Here is an 11,160-nt window from a genome sequence, read left to right on the forward strand (position 1 = left end):
TGGCGAAGTGAAGCTGAAGTACAAATGCAGTTCTGATCAGCTGGCTAGCATACTGACAAAGGCAATTCGGCGCATCGCATTCACAAAGCATCGTGAAAAATTGAATTTAGTAGTTTAACGTTTTTATTTTATTTTGAGAATGTGTGTGCATTATCTGATCCATTTTTTGTTTGAAATTAAGAGGCGGTATTAGTAGATGCATCTCAACTATTATACTGTAACCAAGGCCTTACGTTTAGTTTAAGTAAACACACAAATCCATAACTATCGCCACTTGTTTTCTTATCTTTATCGATATATTTGTATCACTCTCATCGTTATAAAAATTGAACGAGTTTAATAAAACTTCTTTTTATAAGTAGAACGTATTTTCGGCTTTATACATTTTATTTTCGGCTGTGTCTGGCTCTGTTATCGAATCGCTATTATATACCACTTGAATACTGCAGCCAAAGCACTGAATGCTTAATCAACTCGAGCAAAGAAATCGAGGCGTTGGGTCTACTTAGGTCGACGGTCAGTGACGAATTCTATTTTCAATTAAATTTTTCAGTTCTAGCCACAAAACGAGGTATATTTTCTATTATTGCTCGACTTTTCGATCCCTTAGGTTGGTTAAACCCATTCGTAACAAAAGCCAAGTTGTTCATGACTCAGTTGTGGAGGGAAAATGTCGGCTGGGTTGACCAAATGCCCTTTGAAATCCAATCTGATTGGAGTGAAATTCTGAAAAAATTCCAATTCATAAGCCAAATAAGTGTCCCCCGATGATTCGGTACGACTTCTCTAAGCAAATTCAACGTATTTCATGTGTTCTGCGATAACTCAAAGGAGGGCGTATGTCTATTTACTTGCGTTCCATCGACGAATTTAGTAGCATTCGGTCGGAATTTACGCAATTCTAATGACCATGATACGCTTAAGAGGATGCTAGCGACAGGTTCCAGTAATATAAGCAAGCAGATTGACGTCAATTGCGACGCCCCCCACCACCACCACAGGGCGGCAACCACCTCAGCAGCACACACAGCCAACGGCGGCAAGAACATACACCTCACTCACACCCCACATCACGACACGTCTCCCGAACGACATGAAGCTCCTCCAATTCAACTGTAACGGGCTACAGAGCAAGATTGAGGAGATAACCGTCTTCATGTGTCGGCATGGTATATTAACAGCTGCGGTCCAAGAGACGAAGCTGCACAGCAATTCAACTTTGTTGAATTGCGCCGGGTACAACGTGCACCGTCGAGATCGCGAGCGAGATAATGGTGGTGGCTTAGCGTTCATCACGCACCACACCGTGCAGTATCGTCTTATCGAAGCAGACATCGACCGCAGGGATACCAGCCTAGAATGTCAGGGCATCGCTATCCGGTCAGGCGATGTCGAGCTCGAAATATTTAACATTTACATACCCCCTGTCAATTGCTGCCCGGCAGGATATCACCCTGATATAGGTGCGCTCCTCAGAGGTGAAAACCGTATGGTAGTAGGTGACTTTAATGCGCACCACGATCTTTGGCACTCAAGCCTGTCAAACGATCGTAGGGGAACAGACTTGGCTGAGCAGATAGACGATTCGACATTCTGCACAATGAACGACGACGCACCCACCAGGATTATGGGTAACTGCAGTAGCTCGCCAGACATCACAATAGTCAGCGCTGGTCTGAAAAACAGCATAACGTGGCGACCTATGCTGACTCTAGCATCAGACCATCTACCCATAGTCATCTCGATTGATAAACCAACCGACTTTGCCTCCGCCAAACACCGGACCTATATCAACTTTTCCAAAGCTGATTGGAAAGGTTACGCGGAGTTTACTGAAAACACCTTCGCAGCGCTCCCCACACCAACCGACGTCCACCTCGGTGAACGTAAGTTCCGCAGGGCTATCACTGCTGCTGCAGCTCGCTTCATACCGGCAGGATGTATATCGGACCCACGTCCAAACTTCCCTGCCGAAGCGGCTGCTCTAGCTGATGAGCGTGATAGGCTTCGTCAGGCCGATCCCGGAGATCCCCGTATCAGGGATCTCAACGCGGAGATTCGGCAACTTGTAAACGTACATAAGCGGAAGAAGTGGGAGGAGCACCTGAAGACTTGTAATTTCACCTCTGGTGTGAGCAAGCTTTGGTCAACCGTGAGGTCATTGTCTAATCCGACGAAGCACGACGACAGAGTCGAAATTTCCTTCGGCGACCATGCTTCGTCCGACGCGGAGCGATGCGCGAGCTATTTTAGCCGGCAGTTCATACTGCATCCTCCGGTAGACAAAGCCAAGCGTCGAGTGACCAGAAGGCTGCACAAACTGCCAACAAATTGTGCCCCCCTTGCTTTCACTTGCGGTGAAGTTCAGGAGGCCATCGGGAAGGCGAAAGCCTCCAAAGCCATGGGTCCCGACGGAATATGCATGCTGATGCTGAAAAATTTGGGTCCTGCGGGGGTAGCGTACCTAACGGAGGTCCTCAACCTGTCAATGGCCACTCTCATCATCCCAGACATCTGGAAGGTGGGGAGAGTGGTCCCACTGCTCAAACCGGGGAAACCCGCCAACAAAGGAGATTCGTATCGTCCGATTACACTCCTTTCCCCGGTAGCGAAGACACTTGAGGCCTTGCTACTCCCGTACTTCACAAACCACCTGACCCCAGCGAAGCATCAGCATGGTTTCCGTAAAGTGCACAGTACAACAACAGCACTTAACGCCATAAACACTCAGATAACTCGTGGCCTTAACCGCAACCGTCACTGTGAGAGAACGATTCTAGTAGCGTTGGACTTGTCAAAGGCGTTTGACACCGTCTGCCATTCCACGCTGCTAGAAGATATAGAGGCCTCCTCTCTCCCACAGAGGCTCAAACGGTGGTCGGCAAATTATCTGAGTGGTCGACATTCGTCGGTAACATTTAGAGACAAAACGAGTAAGCAGCGAAAAATAAAACAGGGGGTTCCTCAGGGTGGTGTCCTTTCCCCGCTACTGTTTAACTTTTATATTTCAAAGCTCCCTCAACCACCAGAGGGAGTCTCGATTGTGTCCTATGCCGACGACTGCTCGATCATGGCGACTGGGAATGGAATTGATGACCTGTGTTTGAAAGTAAACGGCTATCTCTCCGAACTTTCTCGCTTCTTCACTGCAAAGTGTCTAGCCCTCTCCCCTACGAAATCCTCCGCGACCCTGTTCACAACCTGGATGAAGGAGGTCAGGCTACCGCTGGGGATTCACGTCGATGACACACCAATTCCGACGGTGAATAACCCCAAAATACTCGGAGTAACATTCGACAGCCTGCTCTCCTTCTCTGCGCACTCAACCGCTATTGTCAATAAAGTACAGAGCCGCAACAAGGTCCTCAAGTCGCTAGCCGGCAGTACTTGGGGCAAAGACAAAGAAACGTTGCTGGCAACATACAAGGCAATAGGCCGGCCGGTTTTGAACTACGCAGCGCCAGTGTGGTCGCCAGGGACTAGTAGGACGCAGTGGACGAAGCTACAGACGGTACAAAATACGGCACTTAGGACAGCGACGGGATGCCTCCTGATGTCGCCAGAACATCACTTGCACGGCGAGGCGCAAATGCTCCCAGTTAAGTAGCACAACATAATGCTCTGCAAGCAGTTCCTGATCGGGAGCCACAGAAGTGGCCACCCAAACAGACAGCTGCTTGCAGAGGAGCCCTCGCCTAGGCACGTCAGGAGGCATCTATATGAACTGACGGACGAAGTCCAGAGGTTCATTAAGCAACCTCTGGACCCGACAGCGTACAGACAGGCCCTGAACGGCATTCACAGGGACTCAGTCTCGAGTTATGTAGACTCTAGACCTATGAATGCCGTTCTAGGCATACCACCCCCGGACATTGACGAGAGCTTCATCTGCCTCGGGAGACACGCACTACACTTGCTCAACTTCGCTCCGGCTACTGCAGCAGGTTAAACTCCTACTTCAGTAGGCTGAATGAGGATGTGCCGAACGAATGTCCGGCCTGCGGAGAGACCCCACATGACTCGAACCATCTCTTCGCATGCCAGGAAAACCCGACAACCCTAACGGCCCTGTCCCTGTGGACAGATCCCACAGAAGCTGCACGCTTCCTAGGGTTGCCGTTAGTGGAACTTGACGACAACGACTGAGATACCAACCGATCTGGGCGGGGTTGTTGTAGCCGCTACAACAACAACAACAACATAATATTAAACCCCTCACCGCGGAAGAAGTTGAAAACGCTGGATACGCTGAGTACAGAATGAACATTTTTTCGGCGAATTAAAGGCGTTACAGCAAAAAAGAGCATGTCAAGGAAAAGTCCGCATATTCGTCTTAATTATTTTATTGACATTAGCGGAATTCTCCGACTAAATGGGCGGCTTCGCAACGCATTTTTACCGGACAGCGAAAAATTCCAGTACCAGCCAAGCATTACCTCGCTCGTTTAATTACACAAGGGAACAAAAATTAAAAAAATGTTGTTGCATCAAATGTTAAACCTGTTTTTGATAGACTTTTTTATACTGATTACCACTTCGTTAGTATAATTTCTCCAACAGCTCTAGATTTGGAGAAAAACGGGGTCAAAGTGTCAAAAAATCGCGTTTTTTGCAGTATTTTGGAAGCTCTAACAAAGAAACAAAAGGTGATATTAGGCTTAAATTAAAGCTAGAAGTCTCGACTGCTATCCCTGAAAATAGCATCCTTGCACCTTTACTTGACGGTCACTTATAGTCATTTATTGAACAACAAAACCTGATTTTATGCGAAGTTTGAGTACCCACCGAAATTAACAAACGGTGATAGAGCCCTACACTTAGGCTCAAATTAAGGCTTGATCCTTCGACTACAGTTCCTGAAAATACCATCCCTGCATCTTGACCCTAAGGTGTCTTACAGTCATTTATTGAACAGCAAAAACTCATTTTGGCAATTTTTTTTTCTTTCCATAGCACAATAAATAAATAAATGACTATAAGTGACCATCAGGTTACAGAGCAGGGATGGTAGCCGAGAGTCGTGACTTTATTTCAAGCCTAAGTGGAAGATTCTATCACATTTTGTTTTTTTGCTAGACCTTCTAAAATATTGCAAAAACCGCGAATTTTAACCACTTTGACCTCGTTTTTCTCCAAATCTAGAGCTGATGGAGACTTTATACTTACAGATTCGTTATCAGCATAAAAAAGTCTATCAAAGCTTTAACATTTGATGCAACAAAATCACTGTTCCCTTGTGTTATCGATTATTACCATCAACTCACTTTGCACGGGGGTCCACAACTTACCGTAAGCCAAACCCGTAGATGTTATTAGATATTAAATGTTCGCAAGTTTGCGCATAATATCATCAACGAATGCGTGGTGTGTTTTAGGCACAAGCCAGTTTTGCCTAAATAATTAATGGGTGATTTACCTTCGCCTCAAGTTAAGAATTCCATCAGACCTTTTGCGGCCACCGCAGTGGACTATGCCGGTCCCTTTCTTATTCGTACGTCAAAGAGTAGGGGCCGGTCCACCTATAAACGGTATGTCTGGGTTTATACTTGCATGGTTACAAACGCCGTCCACCTAGAAGCCGCAGGGGATTTGTCGGCGCAAACATTCTTGCATGCGTTCGTACGGAATGTGTCACGATGTTTACATCGATTGTGGTACCAATTTTATTGGTGCCAATACCAAAATTCAACGTTCTCAAAACGAATTTAGTGGCATCGAATCCAAGGAAATATTACCATATTTGACAACTAAGGAAATCCAGAGGCATTTCAGTCCCCCGAGCACACCTCATTTTAATGGGTTGGCAGAAGCAGCTGTGAATTCGATGAAGTTTCAGCTTTCGCGAATCATTGGAGACGTCAAACTTACATTTGCAGAGTTCTCAACGGTGCTCACAAGAATTGAGGCTGTATTGAATTCGCGTCCAATCTCACCAATAAGTGATAATCCAAATGATTTTACCGCTTTAACTCCGGGGCACTTTTTGACAGGGGACACGCTGCTTTCGCGGCCACAGCCACCCGCTATCCAGAACCCGGTAAAGAGACATCAACTAATGGAGCGTATGGTGCAATATTTTTGGAATCGATTTCGTCAAGAAATTCTATCAGCCATGCAGATTCGAAAGAAGTGGACCGATAAACAACCTAATCTCAAAATGAACGATTTGGCGATTATAAAGGACGATCACTTTCCAGTCAATCATTAGCCTTTAGGTCGAATTGTGGAGCATTCTAAACATTCAATTTGACTTATTTATAATAAGCCATAGTCTAGTTCAAAATTTAAGTAATAACAAACAAATTTGTCAACGGTGGGAGTATGTTGAAGTTCCACTCCCGGACGATAGAGGTCGCTGCTAAATAGAAATTAGAAACATGTAATAGATGTATATGTATTGTAAAATATGACTTTAATTTGCATTGTGAACAGAGCACCTTTTTGGCAGCTGAGTATTAATAAATTGACAGTCGCCCCTTCGTAGAGCGACCACCGGATAGACAACACGTGTTCTTTTTCTAATTTAACATTGGTCTCGTAGTGATTTTAACCTCCCAGAATCAGATTCACCCGACGCCAATAGCATCCGAATTGAAGCCCAAATTTGCTCATTTTCTCCTCATTTCTCCTTATTAAAAAAAACATCGTCTAAAATGCTTCGTAATGACTGACATCGTCAACAAAAAAAAAAAATTGCCAAAAATCAACGGTAAGTCCCAGTTAATTTAAACTTGCAGTAAAAAAGAGATCGAAATTTTTATGAAAATTACCGACAAATCCAGCAGCGTCTGTTCCCGAGTGGGGCGGCTTCTTGATCTGCATCTGACCCATATTGACCTGGCAGTAGGTATAAAATGCATCACTGCGGGGCAGCATCGGAGGATCTGATGCTCTTCCTGGGTGAGGAAGATGTACACGTGGCCCTAATTCAAGAACCCTGGCTAGTGGGGGGGAGGGTCACAGGTCTATCCACCAGCGGTCTCTTGCTTCTCACCCCACAGACTGGAGGTAAGATTATAAGCTGTATTCTATCTAAAAAAAAACACTAATATTCTCTTTCTTCCCCAATTCAGCGATGCGGTCGTGACAGTGGCAATGTCGGAGCAGAGGGGAGCACCCAACATCATCCTCACATCTTCCTACATGCCATATGATGTACCCGATCCCCCGACGGTATCCTTCAGAAAACTCACCGTTTGGGCAGAGCAACGAAGGATAAGTATGTTGGCTGGCTGTGACGCTAATGCACACCACACGGCCTGGAACAGATCCCGTAGGCAGGGCAGTCCAGTTGATCAAATCTTCACTGAACAGAAAGTACCTTGGGCTATCAGATCCTTCCAACCCTTCAAATCTTCGGGTCCGGATGGAATCTTTCCAGCCATGCTACAACGAACAAATGCCATGGTAACTGCCTCGCTAACGACCATTTTTAGGGCAAGCTTCCGCCTTAGCTATATTACAAAGCCATGGAGGGAGGTAAGAGTGATCTTCATTCCCAAAGCAGGAAAGACAGGCCACAGTACCGCCAAAGACTTTAGACCTATCAGCCTCTCATCATTTCTCCTCAAAATAATGGAGCCTTCTAAGTCTGCAGATCTCGCGATGTCTTACTCCTGAGAACTTCAGCGAGGCGCAACATGCCTACCGAAAAGGCAGATCGGTTGAAAAAGCCCTGCACAAGGTTGTCGGAAGTATAGAGAAGGCATTAATACACAAAGAATACGCACTGGCAGCCTTTCTGGACGTGGAAGGCGCCTTTAACAATGTTAATTTGGCATCCATACACTGCTCCATGGCGGCCGTAGGACTGGACCCACTGACCACTCTCTGGATCGATAATATGTTGAGCACCAGAAGCATCAATGGCTCCCTGGGAACAGCAGAAGTAAGGAAAACGGCCACACGTGCCACCCCTCAAGGGGCGGGTGTTATCTCCCCTTGCTGTGGAACCTCGTGCTTAACGAATTCCTGCTCCGCGCATCGAAAGCCGTCAAGGTCGTTGCCTATGCGGATGACTTAGTCATTTTGGTCGTGAGGAAATTCCTCTGCACGGTAACCGAGATTCTACAATCCGCAATTAAAGATCTTGCGGGGTGGGCAGGAAGAAACGGTTTAGGGGTTAACCCGTCCAAAACCGAACTTGTTCCGTTCACCAAGTAGAAAATTTTGAAACTCCGTCCCTCAATGGAGCAAGCCTTGAATCGTCAAAAGAAGCGAGGTTTTTGGGGGTTATTCTCGACTCTAAGCTTTCCTGGAAAAGAAATACCGAAGAGCGGAGAAAAAAGGCGCTCATTGCGCTCTACTCCGGCAAGGCTACGATTGGGAAAGACTGGGGGCTGCGGCCGCAGAAATTACACTGGATGTATACGGCGGTGTTAGACCCACTCTCACCTATTGTGCGCGGGTATGGTGGCAGGCGGTGGACACCAAAACCCATCTGCTTAATCTTCCAAAGGTGCAACGACAGGCTTGCTTATGCATAAATGGGGCTACTTACTCAACGCCCCAGGCGGCGCTAGAGACACTCCTGGACATTCCACCCATAGACCTGTACGTTAAAAGTACCGCAGCTAAAAGCGCTTTACGACTCAGGGCGTCTAACAGGCTGTGAACAACTTGCACGGGTCACGCCACAATCCTCGAGAGAGTATGGGTGGAGTACATTAGCTGTGACTATCACGGAAACCGATTTCAATCGGAATTTTGATGTCTATTTTCCAAACAGAAGTGACTGGGAACTTAGTATTGCTCTTAGCGATGATGAAATACCCATTTTCATGGACGGCTCCAAAATGGACGTCGGAACAGGATCTGGAGTCTTCTCTCGGGAGTTATCTCTGAGAGAGTTTACGGACTCCCGGATCACTGCAGTGTTTTTCAGGCTGAGATATATGCAATCGACGTGGCGGCAAGGCTGGTGAGCATGATCGACCTAGCTCCATCTAAACTTGCCTTTGCCTCGATATGAAAGCCTGGATACCTTAGGGAAAGCTCCACTGGAAGGACTGCTTGGATTCGCCAGAAAGTCGAAATGGTTCAAAGACATGTAGGGATAAGGGATAGGCATGGGGAAATCCCCCTGGGCATCGCAATGGGCCTTTGTGGCCTCCGAGTGAACTCTTCTCAGAGCCACCCACTTAACCTCACCTAACCTAACCTTGTTGATTTTTTCAAATGTTACACAAAGATTCAAACTGGTATTCATATGGTTTTTGTTAAAGATTATACTATATTTTTGTAATAAAAATACTAAGACAAACGGTCAAATATTGTCAATATGTAAAGTTGTAATAAGGGCTGTTAACGCCACCTACATGTCAACTACAATATCCATTCGGCAGCAATATATAATTTTATATTACCGCTATGTCATTTTCGAACATTTATGTATTTACTTATGTACTCATATTTTCACTTGTCCTTTAATTGCTCAAAGTCAACCGCAGCGCAAAAGCCGACGAGAACATACCACATAAGACCCGCGCCTAACGAGTTTTTCTGCAATTCGCGCCAATCGTGGTTGATGAAATAGTTTGTAGACCAAAACCAAACTTTACTTAAATAAAACAACATCTCAATCACGAATCTGTCTAGTCTAGTTAGTTAGTCTATTTTATAAAGTTTTTAGTGGTTCTTGTCGATTCTTGCAATTTAACGCCGTTAATGGTCTGAACGCCGCATTAATTCTTAATTTGTCAATTGTCTTTGACAACCGTGCGGCCATGCGAAAATAAAAAGTATCGCGGTCGAAAATTTGAAGTCACTCAACAGAGTTGAGAAAATTAAAAAATTAAATAAAATCGCGTATCTTGCGGCATTAATTCACCATTTTGAAGCGAAAGTCACTGGAAAGTCGAGCTGTACAATTCCCGTATCTTCATTGACCGCTTAGCTGAATTTGTCGTGTGCTATATGTGTATGCTGTTTTATTGTTGCTGTCTGGTGCGTTTTGTCAAGGTGTCATCGTCAAATCACGTTTTGCAGTAGCAGGGCTACTGTGGTCATTTCGAGGAGTTGAGGGCACGTATAAAAGGAGTCGAGCTGTACGACTGCCTACATAGTTGCTGCATTGTTCATATAATAACAATTATACTTTACATTGGGTGCTCAACTTGATGTGTGCTGTTAGTGTTGTCGCATGGTCCTCCCGACACGTCGCCATTTGCTGTACGAAGTCGGGCTGTACGACTTTGCGAGTTGGAGAAGCCGTATAGCCGTTCGCCGCCTAAAACAACTATACTGCTTCCCTCATATACATGGTTCCAGATACTTAGTTCCAGATAGTTGCTGCTGAATTTGGTGTTATTGGTGGCTAATCGCTGGAGTATAGGTGGATCGTATCTACATGCATGCCAATGACGACCAGAGGCACAAGTCAGGATGCAGAAGGGCATTCAGATGAGGAGGATGCTGCAAACCGTATTCGAGGGTAATTCGGATCACATGTCACAGGAGCGAATGGATACCCTACTTTCAGCTTTAACCGGCTTCAAGAAGACGGTAGAAGAGTTGCGAGAGGCTACATGTCAAAGCCAGAGCTTCGCGCACACATTTCAGCAGATGCTGCAGAAGCACATGCCTGCCTGACGGTATTACCGCTAGCCGAAGTGCGACAGTTACCCTCTTCGAGTCAACCACTGTTACTCAGTGGGGATCAACCACCGCCTATAACATGCCAATGACGACCAGAGGCACAAGTCGGGATGCAGAACGTCATTCAGATGAGGAGGATGCTGCAAACCGTATCCGAGGGCAATTCGGATCACATGTCACAGGAGCAAATGGATGCCCTACTTTCAGCATTAACCGGCTTCAAGAAGACGGTAGAAGAGTTGCGAGAGGCTACATGTCAAAGCCAGAGCTTCGCGCACACATTTCAGCAGATGCTGCAGAAGCACATGCCTGCCTGACGGTATTACCGCTAGCCGAAGTGCGACAGTTACCCTCTTCGAGTCAACCACTGTTACTCAGTGGGGATCAACCACCGCCTATAACATCAATATACCACACATTATCTTCCGGACGAATGCCGCTGTTATCAAATCAACAGCTGCAGAGTCATTCGCTGCAGACGCCGCACTATGGGCTAAATCACATTTTTTTTGTTTAAAATCTAATATAACGAGAAGGAAAAGAGCTAGCGCAATAATTTTTTGT

General features: G+C 45.9%; 1 long non-coding RNA gene across 1 annotated transcript; it reads left to right on the forward strand.

Annotated features, from left to right (window-relative positions):
- The first annotated feature begins 319 nt into the window (after positions 1 to 319).
- Positions 320 to 8,800, forward strand: LOC118749561. Its single transcript, XR_004994243.1, has 3 exons — positions 320 to 516; positions 5,710 to 7,008; positions 7,074 to 8,800. It is a non-coding gene; the product is annotated as an uncharacterized LOC118749561 (long non-coding RNA).
- Positions 8,801 to 11,160: the final 2,360 nt, after the last annotated feature.

The sequence above is a fragment of the Rhagoletis pomonella genome, unplaced genomic scaffold, assembly GCF_013731165.1.
Source record: "Rhagoletis pomonella isolate Grant_MI unplaced genomic scaffold, Rhpom_1.0 Rhpom_scaffold_00019, whole genome shotgun sequence".
NCBI classification, from domain to species: domain Eukaryota; kingdom Metazoa; phylum Arthropoda; class Insecta; order Diptera; family Tephritidae; genus Rhagoletis; species Rhagoletis pomonella.